This window comes from Xenopus tropicalis, chromosome 7 (assembly GCF_000004195.4).
Source record: "Xenopus tropicalis strain Nigerian chromosome 7, UCB_Xtro_10.0, whole genome shotgun sequence".
In the NCBI taxonomy this organism is placed as follows: Eukaryota; Metazoa; Chordata; class Amphibia; order Anura; family Pipidae; genus Xenopus; species Xenopus tropicalis.
Window position 1 is genome coordinate 85,487,545 of NC_030683.2, and position 20,522 is coordinate 85,508,066.

Here is a 20,522-nt window from a genome sequence, read left to right on the forward strand (position 1 = left end):
TTACATGCAATTAACATCGAAGGGCAAACGCAACTGCCTCAGTTTTGATGCTCTGGACGCAATTGCATCAGACCCAACATCAGACCAGGCAACCAAAATGACATTGCACTTCTGGGAAAAAAAAGGTGATAAATTGAATGCATTAGAAATATAACATAAAAAAATTCTAAAATGTATTCTAAAGCCATCAAATCATAAATATTCATAACTATTTGGTGTGTGTGTATTGGGTCATGGACCCAACCCCACCTAGGACTGCATCTTACCTGTATTTTCTCCAAGTGATCTGTTAAACAGCTCACATGTCAGCCCATCATATAATTCTAGTTTGGAAAAGTTAGGAGAGTGTGGATCTAGTGGAAGTTAATGTAGGGTCTGCGTACACGGAGGAGGCCATGGATATTGCTAATGATATCCCTTTAAATAGAGTGGGTAAGCATATCAGTTGTTACCAGGAATAAGAAATCTATACAAATGGGTGCATCTTCACACAAAGCTGAATGAACTGCAAGGCTCCAATAGGATGGACACCAGATGTGGCTCTCCAACCACTTCTTATGGCCACAATCTCACCTTTAAACTCATCTGAATGCTTTTTTTACATCATCTGATACACAGAAAAAGTTTAATACTTGAAAATCACTAATTAGCCGGCACTGCAATGAAGGCAAAGATCTGTATTCACATTTTTTAAGTACTTGTCCTTTAAACTTTATAAAGCAAAGAGTAGCTCCAGCCTATAGAAGCCTGTTTGAATTATTATTAATATGATTTAAAAAACAGAAATAAGAACATAAAGGCAGATTAATTGGTTCCTGGTGTAAATGTGTTGGGTCCTTGGATTGTAAGCTCCACTGGTCAGGGACTGACGCCAATGATAAATACTCTATGTAGAATATGTTGGTGCTATATAAGTAAAGGATAATGATAATAGCAATTTGCATTGTAGATATGTACTGTATGCATGAAATATTCACATTTAAATGGTGCATTTACATTTCACCAAATTTCACCAAAGAGCACATTTATTTGTTTGTAGGACCAAAGAGCACAGAAATTCTTACTTCTTATTATTTGTCACAACACAGTGTAAAATTTGAATGGCAGTTTCTCCTATGAACGACACATTAAATGCCCTTCAATTGCATGACCCTAATTATTGCTTAACTGCCAGGCACTGTCCTGTTGCATTTCTGTGTACTAAACCATTACTTGTAATAGCATATTCCAGCTGAAAACTGCTTTTAGGTTATTTGTAGCTTAAGAATGGATACTGCATGCTTTGCCTGAGTGTAATTAGCAAATGTAAGTAAAGTGAATTTATTTTAATTGATTTGCAGTCACAAAGCATATGTCATACATCAGTATGTCATACATCATTTTATATATATATATATATATATATATATATATACAGTTATGGTGGCCATACACGTTAAGATCCACTCGCTTGGCGAGGTTGCCAACTGAGCAGATCTTCTCATGATATTTTTTGGGTTTGAGGGCGAATACCTGCTGCCTCAAACCCCTGCATAATGACCCAAGAATGTAATGCCAATGCCACTAAACCACTAAAGTTTTACTTTGGTTTTTGGATAAAAAGGTATTTGTATCAATGTCATTTAGTGGGGGGGGACGGGACGGACGGACGGACTAGGTATTGTTCTGTTATGCAGAATGTTTGGTGGGGTTGGTTAAGATATCTTTCTGCAATTTGGATCTCTATACTTTCTACTAAAAAATGATCTAAACAAACCCAATAGGATTGTTTTGTCTTCCATAAGGATTCATTATATCTTAGTTGGGATCAATTACAAGGTACTGTGTTGTAGTTACAAAGAAAAAGGAAATAATTTTTTATCAAATGGAGTCTATGGGATATGGCCTTCCTGTAATTCAGAACTTTTTGGATAACGGGTTCAACGATAGGAAAGAGTATGCTCTTGTATCTGTTTGGCTGCAGCCTGCCTGGTGCTGCCATGTGCTCTGTATAGCACAGCGTGCTGGAAAGAATGGGCCAACCAGTGTTCAAACCCAGCTGCCCTAACAAAGACACAGAACTTGGCAAAAAAAATCACATCATAAAAACCAAACTGCATGACATCAGTTCTTGATCATAGATCATTTAAAATTCTATTATCCTGTTTTCTAGAGGGATAAATACAGGGATTACTTGTCCAGTTTCAGAGCTTTACCTTAAATGTTTTTCAGCTCTGAAACAAATGGCAGCCTGGAAAAAAACAGATTCTTCACTATCCAAAAGGAACGACAATAGGAAAGCATAAGAGCAAGTGTACCAAGGCACCGAGCACATCACTAAGTAACTGTGCTGAAACCAATTTGTAAGCAGAATAAAAAAAAAAACAGTATGGGTCGTTGTTTACAAAGTCTTGTCCAGTACTTTCTTTCCAAGAAAATTGCGTAACGTGTACAGAAATAGCAGCCAAAAAAAATAAAACTTGATAGCAGTAGAGAACAGAACGTTTCCTAAAGGACAGGAGCTGAGAAGCGTGCTTTTGCTGGGAAAAAATAGCTCTAAAAATGTAACCCTTTCGTTATATAAAGCCTATCACACCAGGCAAAATGATAACTCTCCTAGACTTTTCTCTACAGCTCAAGAATCAAATAGAAGTTCCCTTTTTTTGTGTTCCTGTTTTTTTGTTTAGTTTTTTAAAGCAGAACACTGAAGCAGGTGCATAGTCCAGACTAAAGGGACTTGTGACTCCTAAAGGAAACATCTGAATTAAATACATTGCTCTTTGTTAGTAGCTGTATATGTTGTCACTCTGCCAAAATAAATATATAGAACAAAAAAGCCTTAAATGACCTCTACTATATATCCTGTAACATATGGCCATGAATATCCTTTAAAGCAGAGGTCCCCGACCACCAGTCCGGGGACCAGTGCCGGGCCGTGGACTGTGCTGAACCGGGCCACCTCTGGTCCCAATTAGCTGTGATCCCAGCTCCCCGATGTGTTACACAGCCATGACAACAGCTATGCATAGCCCAGGAAGCTTTCTACTGATCAGGACAAGGACCAAAGTACTTTATTAAGCTGTACGTAATAATAATAATAAAGTGCATGATATAACATTTAATAATTACATTTACATTATATATGTAATAATTAAATTATATCCTATGCACTAGTCGCGCCCCCATCCCCGGTCCTTGGAAAAATTGTCTTGCTTGAAACCGGTCCCTGGTGCAAAAAAGGTTGGGAACCACTGCTTTAAAGTATACCCTTATAAGCAGTACTTGGTGATGCCATCAGTTATAATTGGCGCCTAGTGATGTAATTTCTGTCACATGACTCACTGAAACTTTTGTATTATAATAAATAATGCACCTTTTGTTGTAAAATATAAGGATATTAGAAGTCACCTCAGAGATCAAGCTTTGTAGAGGGTTGAAGGTGAGTGAAATGGAATTTGTGCATGTGGGAATAAAGTTACAGGGGTTTGGATATAGGCCAAGCATTGAAAAAAGGACAACAGATGGACACCACAGTACAGAAATTGGGAGAGATGATTACTTCCTGTGGAAACTCTCCTCTCAAGAGATGCAGCCACTCCCCACACTCACTATTAAAGGTAACATAAAAATAATAGTAAAATCTTGAACTTGTAATCAGAAGTAACTTGACAATGGGACACTTTCAGTCATGGCACATCACTGGTACAGTTGCATCCCATAAAATTATGTGCAATAGTACCACGTTGTAGATAGCCACACTGTGCAGGGGACCATTGTACTTTGCAGCAGCAACAGGCTAACATTAATTACAGGACCCAGGCTTGTAATGGAAAAGGATGAGGTATTAATGAGACACCACGCACCACTGTAACCACAAAACTGAAGGTATATGTATGGAGTGCTTACAAGGCATCAGACAGTTTCTGTTGTTACTAACCAGTCTATACATGACCAATAATCAAGGCCACTTTAATAAACACACCATGAAGGACAATGGGCCCACCATCAGCAGCAATAACAAAACAATATAATAAACTGATACTAAATGGATTTTTCAGCATTCTGCTTAGTTGGGCTGTTATCACACCAGGCAGTTAAGGGGTCCAACTGTAAGTCTTTGCCCTAGACCCAAAAATGACTTTAAGTAGCCTGGCCAGCACTGACAGTGACTACCTGTGAACTAAGAAGAACAGTATTGTTCAGGCCCACTATATTCTCTAATAATAATAGGAACAGGCTGCTAATTATTGTTTAAGTGTGACCAGGGATTTCAGTATGTTATCACTTTTATAGCTGCCAGTCAACATTTTAGGAGTAACGGTAGCTCTCATATTGGAGAGGTTGTTCCATTCCATTAGTGTACAGTTATTAGTAATGGTAAATGTAAAGCACCTTAAGTTGCTGAGCAATCTTAAAAATATTTCATCTCTTTTCTGGGTTTCTTCTTCAGTTCTGCCTCAGTTAAATTGATGAAGCCACTTGGATAAGTCGTGAAACATTTTCAAGATTACTTATAGAGTTCAGTTACTTTAGACTTACCACTACTCATGAAAGGAATGAATGAAAACCTTTCTAGACATATTTCCTTAGTCTAGTTTATGGCTTCCATTCAGGGGGCTAAGGCATGAAAATTACAGGTACTGGCATCAGAGAAAGAACAACTGCATTGTCGGTTTGAAAAAGCATCATATCCTTTTTAATTCTCCTAAGTAAATCCTTAATTGAAACTAAGTCATAGTTAAAGTTACTGGCAATTGACTCTTTACAAGTTGCATATATGTTAGAAGCTGCAGTAGAATAAAAATTCTACCTGTGTCACTCCCCAGATTATCTGAGAAACTGCACAGAGAGCTGATGGGGTAAGGTAACACTAGGCAATGGAAGTGCAGCATCGGGGGACTCATTCATTTACCTTTGCCGTAGATCAACCAAAGAAGCATATTCAGCATTAAATCCATAATACAAAAAATATAATATAAATCTAGGAAGTACACTGCTTAGCCATAAATGATACTGTGGCACTGGGTAAGAAGGACTAACTGGTTAATAAGGCAAAAATAATGTTAGACTATTTTAATCAAAATATCACAGAGGCTGCTCTCTCCCACCCCACTCTCATTTTTTACCTAGCGCCATGAAAAGAACTATATGATGAATAAAAACATACAAATAAAGCATACAAAGTAGTAGGCAAGTGTGCCATGTTTGGAGCTACTGCCACCTTCAGAGGTGGAGGTAGCTCCAGGGTTCCCCACTACCAATAAAGACTATGCCCTCAGTTTGGAAAAAGTGGCAAGACTGACCAAGTAGCACCATGCACATTTATAGCAGATGAGAACACCTGTCTATCAATTCAATCTTTTGCCCAAGTAAATCCTGCCTAACTGCTGGTGCATCCAGCTTGTCCTTTCTATTTGTCTTGTCATATTTCACAAACAACCCCCTTCCTACTTGGTTGCATTTTACCGGGGCTCATTAACTAACACCAACCAAATGTATGACTGGTCAGTAGTAACCCCTGGCAGTCAATCCAATATTTGTTTCATTGTTTTACTTTTTGGCTGCCATGAGTTAAGGCCAAGGTGCATTTTTGCCTATTTTTAGCTACTGAGCCCCACCAGTTATTATACAGGCTTATTGCTACTTGGTTAGGAGACCAGATTATATACAAATACAAACTGGTCTGACCACAGTAGTACATAAAGCAGTGTAGAACAAGCATTTGTGGTCTAAATTCATTGCTGGAGCTGGAGAAAGTTTATTATTCCTTTTCTTAATTGCATGGCAGTAAAAAGATTCAGGCTCACAGATGACAACAGTCCCTATTCTTATGTACATTAATGGACCACGCCACAAACCAGAGTCCCTAAGGAAAAGTGTGTAGACAGCATGGAGAAAAATGAAAACACCATACCTTCAATTTACAATGATGAATTTCTCTCGGATTGTGGCAGGTCTCATTTTAGAATTAAGCCTTTATGCCACACAAACAGCTCAACAGGTCTTTTGTTTTTCTAAAATGCAACCATCCATAAAGCTGTACCTGATGCTAAGGATAATGAGCATACAAATGGGTATAAACTGAAGCTGATAATTTTGCTATCTAGACTCAGCTGCTTAGTACTGTACTGCACAGTGCGGCATCTGAGCTGCCCTCTTGGATTTTTCTCTTTTATATCTGCTTTCATGAACTCTCTCATCAATTTCAGCAGCAGCCTCGAGCATCCTGCTTTTACTGCTCGCAATGATAAATGTTTATTTCTCCTTTGTAAATGCTAAACAAAAAAAAGCAGTTCATTTGAATGTGAAAGAGGCCTGTCAGGCTGCAAGTGAAAAACACAATATGCCAAGTGGCAAATTTGGGATGTGCCAGTTATTTCCACTGTGCGAGCCCAGCAGTATTTTCTTGAATTACAAATTACAGGATTAAACATGTGTATTTTGGTTTTACACTGTTTTTCCCTTTTATACCAATGTCCAATAAATCGCTAAGTGGTGCATTGTTTTGTGTCAATTCAGTTTGCAGTGATAACTTAATTTTTTTGCTTATTCTTTTTCTTTTGCCTTTTATAAAATATTGACATTCACTTAATTTTTAATTTGAGATTCACAAGTAACTGAAAGCAACTTTTAATGTCTTCAAATTTCATTTTTATTTGTAATATTCCCATTGTTTAAGCTCAAAGTTTAATAAAGCTTGTATGATCGATTTTGTGGCCAACAACAGCTAGAAAGTTCATCAGGTAGTATCAGCTCCAGGGTTCCCACAGTGGCCCACATTAATAGACACATCATACTTGTGCTGCATTTTGGGGGGAAAAAACTGACAACTTGTGGCCAAAAGTGAACTTTCCACACTTAAAATATATTACAGAAATGGTGCATATTTCATTCTTCCTTCAGCTCCACTCTAAACCTCTTTATCCTGTGTCCCCTCTCCCTACATCTCCACTTCTTGATCCTCCTTCCATCTGCATCTCTACTTCTTCACTGTGGTGTTCTTCTCTCTGTCACTACATCTTACATCTTGCCCAACGTCTCTTGCCTCACCATATTTCTGCACCTTTCCTTCCCTATCCAACCTGTTTCATTCAATCTCTCTCTCTGTTCTGTATCCATACTCTTTATTGTCCCACCTGCTCTTACTAATCTTACTAATTTCAACTATTGTCATAAATGCAGTTGGGGGAGATGTTTTTCCAATCAGCATTTTGTCAGAAACAGCTACAGCAACATATTGCTCTTATTAGAAAATTGGAAGAGCAATAATATTCAAAAGAATCAAAATCTTTATATGTCCCAAACAGTGGGCCTGGCACCCATAGGGGGCCTTGGCCAGGGTTGTGGCAGTGAGAAGGCCAGTATTGAGTAGGACCCCTATTTGTTTTACTAGATACTCCTGGAAGGCTAGCTTGAAGGTCAATCCGAGAAAAATTTAGGGTGAACACATTTTCAGACCTTGATATTCTTGAAGTTATGCTGCATGGTTAATACATCATTGTTTTGTTTATTTCTAATCTTGTTATGAGCTAACAGGGGCCTTGGCAAAATGTTGTGCCTCTGGCCTAAGGTCACTAAACAGAAACTAAGCTACTCCTTTTGGGACTCTTACATTTCACAGTAGAATCTTTAGTACACATTTAATAAGATGCTTCCATATTCACCTTTCACTGTATTATCTATACAGGTACAGGTTAATTCTTGACTTTTCAGTTTTATTTTCTCATATTAACAGACAAGTAAAACATTTTTTTTTATTTTAAAAGCAAATTATAGCACCTAATATAACCTATTATTTCAAGTTTCTACATTTTAAACTTATATAAGTGGGGCTATTTCCAATTTATCTTAACTTTTATTGAATAAAGTGTGGGGTATGTCAGTGCCAACTTGGTCAAACAAAGCCAGGCAGTCTAACTATACAGATAATAGTCGAATATTAATAAGCTTGTAATGCAGCGACTTAGATCTAATTTTCAGACTCACACAGTATATAGTGTTGAAAAAAAAAATCTTATTCTGTGGACAGAACATCCCTTCTGTGCATATTTAGGCTTTTACCAAACAAAGGCATTAGTAGCTGTGACATTTAATTAGCTAGAAAAGTTTTACTTTCTTCTCTGGAGCATATATTATGCACACAAATTCAGGGAAAAACTCTAGCCGTCTACTAACAGCAGTTCATAATTTCCCTGTGTCACAATAATGTTTTATATATATGATTGAGGCGTTGCCATACTGTGTCATCGGAAGAAGTATTTTCCTTAGACATCAGTGGCCAGTGACTGATATGCTCTCTACAATGATTGCAACAGAAAAAGTAAGTATTGCGGCTCCCACTTTTATTTATAGGGAAAATAACAGAAACAAATATTGTGTACAATATGCTCTCTCATATCTTACAGGCAACTTGTGGGAAACTATACCAAATCTAATGTATTAACACAACTTATTTCAGTTGTAAAGACAAAACCCTACTCTGTCTTAAATAACACAAACAGTGCGCAAAGAAACATGACTTTTTTTTTTATCTCTGATAAAATCCCCCTCAGGCTTTTTGCTGTCATCTCTTCCTTTAATTACTCAAATGAGGGAAAATTGCAGAGGAAAATGCTATTTTTGTGTTCATATACAATAAGAGGTTCAGCCTTGTTTACATATGGCATATTCTCTCGCTGCTCTGTAATTAGAAATGTCAGGCTGGGCCTAATTTGCCTGCAATAGGCACCCCCATTAAAATCTACACAATTCATCTGGACCCTATTTCTACTGAACCTATTGACATTAAATTTAAACCATGTGCATTAAGTGTAAACAAATCAAAATTTTTTTTTTTTACTGTTCACAGGTGTCATTTGTCCTCAGATGTCCGTGAAAGAAGCATTCATTTAATGATCGTAGCTATGATAGGACATTATCCACACAAATGTTATCAAGGATAATAATAAAAAGCAGTTTATAACAGGATGACCTTAGCTACAAGCACATAAAAGATGATTTGTAAGGATTATTTATCAGGAACATTATTTTAGATAATAATATTACAAATAATCGTTAATATTACATAACACTATTAAGAAATAAAAATAAACTAAACATTAAACTTCAACTATGCCATACACTTACTGAGGTATACATTGCTCTGACCCGTTCAGTATAAACAATACATTAAGAGATGTTTCTGCTGTCAAATAAATGCTTGAATTAAAACAACACACTTTTAACATTCTTTTTTAACACAGGCTTTGGAGTTCTGGGAAAGTTTGAGACTAAACTTTTCCTTCTAAAATGTCAACACTGTGTACTGGCAAATAAAAAGAACTATTAAAAACACATTTTATATTTAAAAAAAAAAAAAAAAGACTTTTATTTTGTATTTTTAGATAAAAGAAGATTTGCACCCTTCATACTACAGTACCAAACGGAGCTAAAATGGTTAAATCCTTATTTCTAATGTGCTCCTACAATCCATGAATAGAATCCTGCCCCTAAAGCAGAACTATCCCTATTGTGCTGTACAACAGCAATGATGTGATCAGTATAAAAAGGTGGTGTGGGGGTGCTCTTTTTAGCTCTACATCAATGCACTAACTTGAAAGATCAGTCTTGAAAATGTGTGGAATTCCTCTCTAAGAATGGGGAGGGGGGAACTTTTCTTTAAATCCTCGAAAGTACATGGACACTGGTGTGGCAAGAGCAGGGGGATGGGCAAGCAGCGTGTATACAGCTTTAAGCCTTAACTGAATGCATTCGTTCTGGTTCATTGATTGTGAAAAAAAAATGAACATTTTCCTCCATGTTTGTTATTGGCAGATAGGAATATGTTGCGCTGTCCAGCACTCAAGGAGCTGCTGGTTAGAATTCAGCATCCAACAGTTTCATACCAGTTTCAACACCAGATATCCCCACCCTTGCTGGGTGGAGTTTCTCCCAAACAACACATGGGTGGCTTTTCAGTACTATTCCTCTACACGAGGAAGCACAGAAAAACATTACATACTAAGAATTTGGGAGAAAGCCTTTCTTCACTGTTTACATGTCAAAAAATGTTATACAAGCCAAGCATTTTTCCTGCCAATATGAATATTTGTTCCAAATGTCAGGACATCTGCAGTGAATTAGGCGCAGCTCAAGCATTTGAATCTTATTTACAAATACACAAGTCTATTTAAAATACCAGTTTCACGTAGTTCATTACGCTAATTTTTAAAAAAATGTTTAAATCACTGGCTGGCATGACAGCTGATCACTAAGCAGGCATGAACAACCACCAGTCTACAGGGGAAGAGAAATAATTGTTCAAGTAGTAGTCCTCTTTGCCCAGAAACAGTCCTTTTCTATGGAATTTGTGGCACCTAACAAAGGCATGTGTCTAGGGTGCAATTTGTGGAGGATGTACATTTCAGGAAAAAATTTTAATTTTTTCCCATAATATCCTCCATCCTCAGCCCACACAAGATTTTCCCAACTGGTTGGCATTTCTAAAATGAAGCAAACACAGACTTCACAAGCAACGACTGTCCTTGCCTTATGACATGGTACAAGCAGAGACTTAAAGATCAGGAACAGAAGGACAGAACTGAAAACTAATTTAATAGGTTCAAGGCAGCCACACATTACAATGCAGTGATATCTGCCACATGTATGATGACTTAAGTTACAACGGCTGTGGGATACATATGTGCCATACTGGTTTAATTTGATGTTATTGGGCCCCACAGCAAATTTTATTACGGGCCCCAAAACTTTGGAAATTGGAACTAAGGCAATTGTTATTTCTTGGGCAAGTTCCGTTAAAAATGTTATTAGATTGATTCAAACATCTGCCTAAATAACCATTTATTTGTATAAGCCACTTTGTGTGGCATAACTATAGGTATACTGACCCAAAGTCAGTGGTGGGTGGTGAAGTATAGGGAACATCCACCAACTGTGGTTTTAAAAGAGTGCATTTAGCCCTAAGAATGTCCTCTTGGACAACCACACCACTCTGGTGTAAAAGTTCCCAGTTCGATAAAGCTAACAAACATTTTTCCACAGCCTATTTTCAATTCTGTCTCTGTAAGTACTACCCAGAATTATTTCTGCAGTGTGCAGTCCAAGATTGTGCTCACTACCAAAAATGGTCCCTGGCATTGTGCCTACTATTAGGAATTACTTGGGACAAGAACACAGTCCCTAAGCCAGGGGTGGCCAATACGCCGATCGCGGTCCACCAGTCAATCCCCCGTGAATTTCTAGAAGAACATGTCTAAGCCGCGGATGCGGAAGTGCGGCGCGCTTAATAGGAATGCATGCGTATGCTGCGTCTTGGGGGAAGAGTCAAAAGTAGATCTCAGGGGGACAACGTCTGGGTACGACTGCCCTAAGCTAATTAGTAAATTAGAAAAAAGTATCAGCAATGACATGTTTTTACCACATAGATTGCAGGCCATATCAAGGCACTGGCTCTAGGTACAGTGGCCTTTGTGAGTAGCGTTTAAGTACTGCTTAAATAGACTATTAGAGTTTTTACACATAATGTTTCTGAAAATATATGCCCCCCCCCAGAGCTTCCTATCATTTATCCATAATTTATATGATGGTAAACTGCCTGTGACTCCCTTGTGACAGGTGTTTTTAGGCAAAAAAAATATGTTCAAAATGACATATTTGGGTTGAATGCCCAACAGGTGGTTTCCATTAATATCAATGACTGGATGCATGGGGAGTTGGTCCATCAGGTTTTTCTCTTTCACTGGAGAAGAAAAGTATTAAACCAGCCTAGCACTGCACAAGATCCACTTGGCACTTTTGATCCAGAGATTAAATGATTGTTATAAGCATTGTATATGTGAGTTACTATAGACTGTACAGTGTAGAACCAGAAAGTGATACTAGTAGAATGAGTGACTTGGAACACATATAAAGGTCCAGTAAAATATATTTTAATTAAAATATTTTTGTATGGGGAAAGGATCAACCTGTATGTATTTGGAAAGCCATGAATGACATTTGTCCCATGTTTACTTGTTTTAATGGCCTTTAAGCTACTGTCACATCTACTCCACGAGGTAGGTTTTGGACAGAAAACACTTGTGTTTGCAATTTTTGGAACAAAATCTTTTTATGTGCACAGTCCCATCAGCGCATACGTATATGGAGATGAAGAGGCCCAAAATGACAGTGACAGAAGCCTTGAGGTTCCCCATCAGTCCCATTTCAAGACAATGGGAAAACTGTTCCTGTGCCATGTTTCTACCTGCTGTTATTGCTTCGGAAATGTTTGTGTCCTGTCCACCATCTTCCAATTATAGCTGCCACCTGGATGGTAAAAATGACACTTGACAGCAATGTTATAGGTAAGAATAATGGTATAGAAATGCAGTTTTTTCCCCTCAAAATGGCAAAAACCCCTAATTTCCATTCACTTAGCATCTAAAGATATTTTTTAGATTCTTTTTTTAACTATACTCAGTGGTGGTATGCACACATGCTTAAAAATAGGCCAGACATAATTTATATCAAGTATTCTTTCTACTGGGGCTGTGCCATCCTGTAAAGTGAAAGGTTGCACTGCACTGTGACTAGCAGCAATTCCTGGGAACGGCAGTCAAGAGAGCAAGAGACAGCAGACAAAAAATATAGAAAGAGGGCAAGGTAAAGTACCCTTCATGATTATTTTAGTAGTTATAGTGAAGCTGACTCGCTCCCTGACTCCCATCTGCTGCTGAATTTCTGCAAATGAAAATAGAAAAGGTATAGTACCACCTTTACCGTTTGTACATATTTACTGTATCCTACCTACATTACAGAATACACTGAAAAAAATAGTACTGCTCCTGAACAATATTTCCCAATTGTAATAGACCTACCAACCCTCCTCTAGTAATCTTAGTTACTGATCTGAGGCTACAGGATGGGAAAAGCCTAAAGGAGTTTTACTCTACCCAAATAAACATTTTCAGTGTCAAGAATGCAGTGGTCCTCCAGTCTTTTTGAACTACATATATAAGTAATATCTAAAACTCAAGGATATATTTCAGCCCTAAATTACAACCCCAAGCATACTTTTTTGACTGTAAAGTGAAGCAACATGCACTGTCGATCATAAATATACTGCAACAATATCCAATCTGTAACAACAAAACAAACCATGTAATTTACAATGGCATCTCCTCCACAGAAATGGTTAAAGGAGAAAGAAAGGTAAAAATCAATTAATCTTTTAGAAAGGTCTGTAAATACAGCCATAAGCACTCACAGAAACGCTGCACAGACTTCTCTATAAAAAGATTAGTTGTGTCTGTTTTCCTCTGCCAGAGACACGCAGCTTTCAGCTCTCTCCTGCTCCCCCCTCCCTCAAGAATGCTAAGAACTCACCACATCCCTTAGGAATGTGGATCTGAGCCAATCAGCAGGAAGCAGACTCACAATTACTAACTGAGCATGTTCACTTGGTCTTGGTGTCTGTGCAGGAGTGAGGCATTATGTGAACTTTCTTTACCCAGCTCAGCATTTTTCTTCCTGTTTGGCTTCTGATCATCTAAACGGGAGAAATATGGGGAGACTTAAGGGCACTATTGAGAGAACTGAAGGTATGCCTGCAGCTTGAGATTAACTCTTTATTAGCCTTTCCTTCTCCTTTAAGGTTTTATGGGACCAAGAAAGGGGTGTTGCTTATTTTACTGCAAACTGATGCTCCTAGAAAACTCTCTAAACAACAATTCTATAGGCCACTTGCTCTGAACAGTATATTGTGTTATCAGTTGGAATCATGTATATGAGGTAAGTTTACAATACCAGCACATGCCTGATAATGTTGTAGGGGCTTTTGAAAGGTCAGTTGTGCTCCCTATGGCCACAATTTCAGAAGCACTGATTGGATAATTATATAGTGCTGGTTTTATTGAAACATAATTTGTATACTAAAAGTGTATAAAAACAAGCTGGTCCTATATGAAAACTAGTTACCACTATTCATGACATTTTGGGAAGCAGCATGTCTAGTATATACTAGACTGTATCCTAATTTTCCTTTTCAGATATAATTGCAAAATAATATCAAAGAAAAATTAAATATATATACAGCAAATAAATGTATCTAGCTGTCAAATAAAAATCCATACAACACTAAGTGAGCATATATAAGGTCCGTAACAAGTAAGTAAAAAGACCCAGGTGTATACACCCCAGGTCTAACACTGTAGAGCAAATTATAGAATCCCACGGCTGTTAATGATGGCTTGAGTCAATTAAATAACTAATGTGTCCAAAAAGTGGTCCGGGTACATGGAGCCCCGAACCCGTAGCTAGGGGAAGAACCAGGCAAGTCTTTTCCTTTGATTTCCCTGGTTCTTCCCCCAGATATAATTGCAGATGTTCTCTATAATCAAAACTCACTTGTGTTTGTCCAAATTCCAAAACCGTGGGCCAGTGTACCAAGGGTTTAGGAGACATTTTGGTCAACCTAACACAAAAACTGGGATTCAGCCAGATCTTGAAAATGAATAATGGAAACTGTGCATCCCCATAAATATTATATGAAGCCAGAAGCAGCCACACTCCATAAAGCAAGGTGTTCAGTCAAATCAATATCTGTATAAAAGAACCACCATTTTCTTAATAGTGAATCACATTAATGCACTCATCATTATCTGGCATATGCATTAAAGGGAAATATATCCTCTCTAGATGTAGGGTTTATCTTCCATTTATTTGCTATTTAACAGAAAGTAAAGATAAAGGGCAAGTTTTATTGTGTGAATAGAACATTCCTTCCCTGTATATTTGCATGTATACATGTGAAGGATGCTACCAAATTACTTAATTTGGCAGAAATAAGGCTGAAAATTTTCCCAAACTATTATAGCAACACTTTTTAAACAGTATATTATTTATGATTTTTCCCTCTGCCTAGGGCAATCATATTTGGCTCTAAAGCCGTCACGTGATTGCTGTTGGCATGTTTCCGAGTATAAGAGCTATAGAGCTATAGGGTAAAGATGTTATTTTGGAGAAAGAGGATTCCATTTTTTGAAACTTCCTGCAGTAATCAGGTAACTTCCTCCTTATAAACAGGACAAAGTTGTTCATCTTCAATGTTGTTTTGTGTAGCAAGCAACTTACTCTTTGGGTAATATAGTACTTGTGACACAATGACTCCCTCCACCCCAAAAAATACCTGAACCACCATTATTTTCACTTAATCCTTAGTGCACCATAAATGCATGTTATTGCTTTTACTTGCCTCTGAGGCTACTAGGGACATACGGGATGCTACCTATACTGCACTGATAAAGATGTAGTCTAAATATCTGATAGCAAGCTCTATGTAGGAAGTGTCTGTTTCACAAGAAAAAAAAGTGTATAGTTTTATATTTGGGGCTCTACATTGACAATGAAAATGTACAAAACTGTTGGCAAAATCAAAATAAAATGTGTTAAAATGGATCCCACTAAGTTACAGGGGATAATGGGACTTGTAGTGAAAGAGGGGACACATGTTTTTACTGCTCTAATAATGTAATCATTTTAATCCTAATCTGGATGGCCTGTCATTTAGAAGGAAGAATAAAACAATTCTTAATCCTCTGCTAGATAAATAATTTAGGGTTGCAGACAACATTTACTTGCATACAGACTGGCATACTTGTACAAATGTGATTTGTTTAGCTCTTAGTACTGTAGTTTTTATAGCTATTGTTAAACTACTTTTCCCAGCATCCTCTAACAGACAACTGCTCGAGAGAAACAGAATTAGCATCTCTGGTATAAAGAGCCATACTAAACATTAGTTATTGCAGGAACAGTTACTATAAATAAAAGGCAGGTGGTGCTAAGTTATGCTGTAGAATGATTAAGAACAGGTGTATAGAACAATAAGTAGGATAAGAAATATGCAAACTGGCTAATGGAAATATTATTTAGGAATTTAAAAAATGATCAGCAATAAAGAGCATTTTTTCTTACAGATTACCTATTTACACTCCACATAGCACAACAATAACATAAAGAATATGATTCTCCCCCTCTCATTTCTCCCGTTTACATTTGTCACTAGCTACTTCATGTGGCTACTTACTCTCTCCCTACTCTGGCCTCTATCACTCCTTTCAGTGACTCCCTCTCTCCCCTTTCCCTGGCCTCAATCTATTGTATTGCTGGCCTCTCTCTATTCTTCTAGCCTCACAGAAAGCACAGTGGAAGAGACCAAGAGAGGGAGTGGGATGAACTGGGAGTGGGGGAAAAAGAAGAGAGAAAAGCTAAAAAAAAAAAAAAGATTCTAGAGTAGATGGAGGGAGTAACAAACTGAGTAAATATTTTGAACTGCGGAAGGGTGATTATACAGCAGCAGATTATACAAGGGACATCACTTGGAACTATAAACAAGTGGATGGTTATGCTGTTTCCAAAAAGAAATTGGGCAGATGCAGGATGTGAACTTCTTTATTGGACATAACACTGGGCTTAGAAACTTGAGGCTCAGGGACTGTATGAGGCCCTCCAGGGTATTTCATCCACTTTCCCACCACCATGTGCTTGTCTAAGGGCTTTGCAAAGTTTTTTGTATATCTTTGCACTATAACCTAGACTGCAAGTATGTGGTATTCGATAATCACTGGCTACATGGGGAATTGTGTGTCACCCAAACCCAGTCATAACATAAAGTCTTGTAAACCAGTAAAAACAAATAATTTAGTCATGAGCAAAGATTTGCACTTGCCAGTAAAGGCCACAGATGCAGGTCAGCAAGGTATACTGTAGTCAAGAACCATGGTGCCTAGTGTCCCTGTTTAATAAAGCAACCCTAAAATTTTTGTATTCTGCAATACCTTAGAAAATTGCATACAGAATAATTTATTAATAAACTGAGAGATTACATTAGAGGATTAGACTAGAAATCATGTACCTTTCATAAAGGTTAAACCTTTATTATTAGCCCCATGGAGCTCCTTAGTAGGTAATGTAATGACAGCTAAAACATTTGTTCTATTTTCAGTAAACCATAGCAATCAATCAGCATGTAGCTTTTTCAGGCAAACTTTTTAAAAGGGAACATCAGATCACTATAGGTTACTGAATTTTAAACACGCTTTCCACCTGTAAATACTTTTTATTCCTCACTAGACTTTCTTATTGGTGCCATAAAGCATACCCAGTATGTACCTTCAACTGCCAAAGCCCCACTTGATATTTTTTATTTTTGCTCAGTGGTGATGCTTCTGGTGTCATGGGTTTTCATTGCTCTACCACTGGTGTGGTACAGAAGGCCTATGCAGATACATAATTTTTAAGCTTTATTCATTTTTTTTTTTAAAGATTACATCCTTCTAAGCTTGTTTTCACTGAAAACCTATGTGGAATTCAGGTAATTCTTCCCTCCAAACCTCCTTAAAAGCAAATGTTTGTGCTATAGCACAAGAGGAGATTTGTCACCCATAGGAAATCTGTTCTACCCCCAGGCAATTAATCTCCCATAAATGCCTTTCCACTTGCTACCATGTGGATTGCCACATGTAAAACACTTTAAATGCAACAATCAGGCCTTATTACTAAAAAACAGCAGAAGGGTAAAATGCTGGATTGCTGCATGTAAGAAAAGGGCATTTTTGGGAAATTTGTTGTCTGCGGAAGTGCAGATTTACTGTAGGTGACAAATTCGTAAGTGTGCATGGTGGCTCAGTGGTTAGGTGCAGGGATTGATGTGACTAAAATCTTATGAAAAGTGCAGTGTAACTACAAAGGATAAAAAAAAATGTTCTCTTAGTGGGTAATTGGGCATTTGTAAAAAAAAAAATTGTGTGGTAGGGGTGAGAAAAAATGCCCATTGACGTTAACATACTCTGAGAAACAATACTGCTGAGTGGAGAGGGCCAGCTTTGTACATGTAGCAAAATTAGTGAGCATTGTGTAATTAACAACAAGGACAAAACTTGGTAGCAAAATAGTAGTGTTGGACTGGGGATCCTTGGGCCTACAGAAGAAACGGACATCAAGGGCCCCCTGCAGCCACTGACCATCTTACAGCCATTGATCATAACAATTTGCCACGCAAACCTGGGGCAGTGAGGCCCACTAGGATGTCTCCCAGTTACCCAGCAGTCCAAGATAAAGAGGGGTATAGACGTAGGCACCGAACAGATAAGAAAGACTTAGCAGGGTGAAAAGAAAAGTTAAAGAAAAGAAAACAAAATAAAATGAGAAAAGATAACAGGGAAAAGAAAGTAGATGGAGTAATTTATACAGATAAACCTGTGCATTTTTGGGGGGTGGACTAGGTAAAAAAACAAAACAACAGAAGAGCAAGGAAAATGGGTTGATCAGGTGACAATATTTAGCACCCACATGTGGCTAATGATTAGCTAATTTTAAAATTCAACCAGAATAAAACACTGTGATGTGACTAAACATTCTCTGTATATCACTTTGTAAAAAATGATAATGAATTGGGCATCCATGTTGCCAACTTCAGATACTATTACTGTGCTGCTGGAAGGGCCAACATTTAGCAAGGACATTGATGCAGGGAGAAACGGAAAGAGCAGAGGCAAAGATGAACATAGGAAAGAAATCTGGTTCATTTAGCATTAAGCAATTATGTTTGGATAGGCTGAGCTATAGTTAGAGCAAGGATATCCAGGAGGAAACGGAAGAGGAACTAAGTCATTCTGAGAGCAGGGAGGTCAACAGGGAGCTTCATATACAATATTTCCTAGAACACTGTAGTTTTCTACAAACTGGCAAAACAACATCCACAGTGCATGTAGTTAAATATATAACTGTCATGCTGTACCTTGCCCTACTGAAAACCCTCCATTAGGTAATGTAGTAAACAGTGGTGTTTGATGAAAAATATACCAAATATACACACATTTCTCATTATGGACATTTTTTCCTACCACAAGTAACTTTGCAAAAATTAATACATACTACTACTATTGAAATTGTGTATTATACGTCATATTTCTACAAATAGCCTGACTTCTTGCTTATAAACCATATTCTTTGCTTGTGCTGAATGCACATATACAGGTTACTGCCAATATACAGGAAAGAACTCACAGTCTACTACTGCACTTAAAAATAACTGGTATATCCCCCTCTGAAACTTCTGCCAGACTATAAATAAAAGCCCTGACTGCTCAAACCATAGAAAGATTGATATTGATAACTTATTTAGAGTTGATTGTGGAAAAGTGCAAAATAAATAAGCAAGTCGACATGTTTTTTTTACACTTTACACCCCGCGCCGCTGTGAGTGCCCACAAGCATAGTTCGGAATTCCAACTTGGTTCATCTCTTCAGTGATTGGATGCAAGAAAAACATGTCAGAAAAAAATTCCATAGCTTGCAGTTTAATATAGATCATATGAAATATTGACATACTGTCATAGTACTGAAAGGGTCAAAATTCCTTGTAACACATCACAGCAACCAAATATGCAACAGAAAACTGCACAGCAACTATTTAGGGGCGTATTTATTATGCTGTGTAAAACTAATTCGCCGAAAAAAAACTATTGGAATACTTTGTTAAATGGGAATCACTGTACATTGGGCAACATGTTTTTTTGTTCAGTTCCATGACTTTAATAAGGTACTTCTGCCAAAGATAACGATGGCAAAAAGTCTCCTGATATCATTGCCCTAGTTGGTTCTAAAGACTACAGCATTTTTCCTATAGAATCAGTGATACATATAATCCACACATTGTTTTCAGACCTAAAATTAAAGCTTCAGTACTGGTAAATTTATATTTTAAAAAAGGGTTATCCAACCATCAGATGAAAACAGCTCCAGGGTAGAAGAAAAATGCTTTTTGTGTTCAGAAGTTACAGTATCCCTTTCAAAAAATATAAATTACATTTAAAGGGTTACTGTAGTCACATTTGAAAGTATTACTAATGCCTGCAAAAACATGTTATCATTATATTATTATAATATTGTGTATTGAAGCATAGTTTTGGAATGTATGCTAAGTGTATTTCCTAGTAGTCATGATTGTTTTAGCTTTCATTCTGGCCAATAATAGTTGTAAAAATAGTTTTAAAAAATATTGAGAACGTTTCATATTTCCATGAAACAAAGCTTATGTTACAATGTAATGTTTTGCAATAGTTCCCCTTTAAAACTTCTGTTAAAAAAAAAAAAAATCAACTCGTTTAAACATTTTTCGAGGCACAAACTGTTCTTTTGCCCCTTTTGAGTTCTGTCTGTATTTCTCATCTAAGGCACTGAGTTGTGGGAAGTAGTAAGAAGGATGCTTTTAGAATGTAGGTGAGTTTTGAACTAATTTTAAATATACCATATACACGTAATGCATATTAAGTGAGCCTGCCTTTAAGAACATACAGATAGGCATAAGAAATCACAAGAAGCAACCCATGATTTTGGCAAAACACACCTAAAAGGATATTAAGGAAACACTAATACTAACTAAGGTTTATCTTGATGTTTTGTGAATATAAATATTACATTACCTGAAACATTTGCCATTGCACTCACTGCTATCTTTCATAGTATGGTAGCCAACGGCACCTAAGTTATTGCAGAACTGCACC